Source organism: Capra hircus, chromosome 11 (assembly GCF_001704415.2).
Source record: "Capra hircus breed San Clemente chromosome 11, ASM170441v1, whole genome shotgun sequence".
Lineage (NCBI taxonomy): Eukaryota > Metazoa > Chordata > Mammalia > Artiodactyla > Bovidae > Capra > Capra hircus.
The window spans coordinates 26,127,275-26,130,684 of NC_030818.1; the positions used below are offsets into that span (position 1 = coordinate 26,127,275).

Sequence of the window (3,410 nt, forward strand, 5' to 3'; positions counted from 1 at the left end):
TGAGTCTGAGTGAACTCCGGGAATTGGTGATGAACAGGGAGGCCTGGCGTGCTGCGATTCATGGGGTCGCAAAGAGTCGGACACGACTGAGCGACTGAACTGAACTGAACTGGCCTTCAGGTATTTCCCCTGAACAGATGCAGGAAACAAAGACACAAAGCCCAAATCACAGTTCTCATCTTCCAGCCCCAGGTGAATGCCTCCCTACTCCATAAATCCTCTCCAGACAGGGGTCAAGGTTTGCCTATCATGACTCCCACATCTCCGCGGCACAGTCCTGACCACAGGACTATCCACACTTGAGGCCAAGAGCCTCTCAAGGCCAAAGACTGGCTTTTACTCGCCCACTGTGCGCAGTGCCTGACCAGTGTTGGACACAGAGAGAAAATGCTTAGTGAGTACTGCTGCATGCAGTGTGGTCCTGACCACCCTCCAGCCTTAGCCCCACTGGATCGTCGTTCTGTTGTTTGCATGGATGACCAGTTCCCTCCACTCTCATCAAGGATCTCAGCTAAGCTCTGAAGCCAAAATGGTGGGTTCAGGTGCTTCTTTTTATACTTACTCTGTGATCCTGGATCAGTCACCAAGGATGCCTGTGCCTCAGAGCCCTCATCTATGAAGTGGCGATGAGAATAGGACCTACCTTGTCACCCGGTGCGGTTAGGATCACTCGGTTAATATTTGTAAAGCATTGAGAACCGAGTGGGCATGTTTCTAGCTCTTAATAATGGCCAGCTATAACCATGACTGTGATTCGTGTTTCAGTCAAACTTGCAAAGTTTGGCTTCTTATGATTATCTTTTTTGACTCCTTTTCTTAAAAAAAAAAAAAATTATTTATTTGACTGCAGCAGGTCTTAGTTGCGGCATGTAGTGTCTAGTTCCCTGACCAAGGATGGAGCTTGGGTCCCCTACATTGGAAGGTGGAATTAGAGCCACTGGACCACCAGGGAAGTCCCTCTTTTGGCTCTTTAAAAGTAGCTCTGCTCTCTCAGGTTGTCCTCCCCAGAGACCTGGACCAAGCCTCTTGCAAGCTCTTAAGCATAGCATGAACTGTGCTGTCCACGTTACCCAAAGCAGAGATCCTACCCTGCATTTCTCTTCTGCATCTGGCAGTTATTTGCCTCTTTCCAGCTCATGTCTCAGGGATTAAAGGACATCTTCAGCCCACTACATTTATACAATGGAAATCTGACCTTTTGTTCCAAGATGGCCTTTATAACTTTATCCAGGATCTCAGGAGCCCACTTACGCTATTACAGTGTTGGTAGTTTGTGGTGATGTCTAAGCTTCTGAGGTGGGCACATTAACTCCCAGGCATATTGGCACATTGGTGGTGGTGGTTTAGTTGCTCACTTGTGTCTGACTCTTTGCAACCCCATGGACTGTAGCCCACCAGGCTCCTCTGTCCATGGGGATTTCCAGGCAAGAACACTGAAGTGGGTTGCCATTTCCTTCTCCAAGGGCTCTTTACAACCCAGGGACCAAACCCGTGTCTCCTGGGTCTCCTGCATTGCAGGTGGATTCTTTAGCCACTGATTTATTGGGGAAGCCTCATTGGTACAGTGTCTCCCATCAAAAGAAAATGACACATGCTCCAGGTTGTACAACTAGGCTTGGGAATGAGTTGCATGGAATTATACACATCCTCAGTGTCCTTTGTGATCCATCTATAGTACACGTTTTAGCAGGGTCTTGTCTGGAGCCAGAAAAACTACATGGGGCTGGAGCAAAGCAATTCCTTGATGTGAAGGAGGCAAAGCCTGTCCCTAGAGCACTCATCTATCCATTCAGGCCCAGCTTATTGATTCCTGTCGTGAATATTCTTTGAATAGCTACTATGTGCCAGGCAGTGTCTGGTGTTGGGATAGCACCAAGTCCAACATGGAACCTGTCCCCTTGGAACTCACAGTCAGCAGTGCATTATGTGCTACGATTCAGGAAGCACAAGGAGCGATGGGATATGTGGCAGGGGCATCAAACCCAGACTGAGATGAGTAGGGAAAGCTTCCTGGAGGAAGTAAGGTCTGAACTTGAAAGATGGTTAGGAGTTAAGGCAGCCAAAGAAGTGAGCACAGTATGTCTAAAGTCAGGAAAGTGAAAGAGAGCAGGGAATGATCAAGTGTATAAAATCAGATGCTACAGAATTAAACCCTTACAAAGGCAAGAGTGAAGGGAGAGAAAGCTGGGGAAGTAGGCAGGGGCCAGATCCTGACGGGTGTTCTGAGCCTTGTTAAGGAGTTGGACTGTGGTCCCTGTTCCCAAACACTCTACCCATGTCCGATTCCTCCTGATTCCCAGTTATGATGTCTGCTGATAAGGCTTAATATCCGTGAGGAAAGTGGAGGGGGCTGCATTTTAGAAGTAACCTCAGAGGAAGAACAAAAACATTTCATCTGAGAGAAGGATGCTATCATGACACCCAGTGGAACGGGCATTTTGGAAGTGAGGAGCTCTGCCTAAATCCTCTTAAGGCTACAACTTGTAAGTAGCTGCTTGCTTTTAGACTCAGGGAACAATTTACTTTATTCCTGGTTTTCATAAGAATCGGATGAGCCAACTTTTGCCTCATAAGGACACAGAACAGTGTGAGACTAGAAGCCAGTAAGCATGCAGGAGGGCTTCCCTGATGGCTCAGAGGTTAGAGCGTCTGCCTGCAATGCAGGAGACCTGGGTTCGATCCCTGGGTTGGGAAGATCCCCTGGAGAAGGAAATGGCAACCCACTCCAGTATTCTTGCCTGGAGAATCCCATGGATGGAGGAGCCTGGAGGGGCTACAGTCCACGGGGTGGCAGAGTCGGACACGACTGAGCGACTTCACTTTCACTTTCAAGCAGGCAGGAGCAGTTTAAATAGACTTAAGTGGGGTGGCCTGTGTGACAGGGTCTTGAAGACAGCACATAATGGACATTAAATAAATACCTGCTGAACTTGCTGGCAGCATTTCTGCTAACCATATGCAGATGCTCATCCTTCCTGAGTGCCAGGCACAGGGTGCAGTGAGAGGGGCAAAGAAGTGCAGGACTGGGGAGCTCATGGTCCAGCCCAGCAGCTCAGGCATCTCCACTGCCAGTGCTCACGACAGATAGTGTAAATGCACATGGCGGCGCACAGTGGATGGTGAGACAAGAAGAGCTTTTGGAGCTCTCTTCTGGACAGTTTCCTGGAGGAGATAGGACTCAAGGAGGACCAGAGAGTATTACCCAGGTAGAGACGATCGGAGCCAAGGATGGGAAGGTGGGACGTGTTTTGCTAAGAGCTGAGAGGCCTGGGGGGAGGATGGGAGAGGGAATGGGACCACAGTAAGCAAAGGCCTGAGCAGAAAATGCAGCCCCAGCCAACCATGGTTCTGCAGTCAGCTAGACTGGAGGTGGAACCCAAGTGTCATCTCCTATAAGCTGAATGAATCTA

The 3,410-nt window shown here is 49.1% G+C and overlaps 1 non-coding gene across 1 annotated transcript; it reads left to right on the top strand.

Moving 5' to 3' along the window:
* Positions 2,623–2,694, top strand: TRNAC-GCA. The gene has a single exon. It is a non-coding gene; the product is annotated as a tRNA-Cys (tRNA).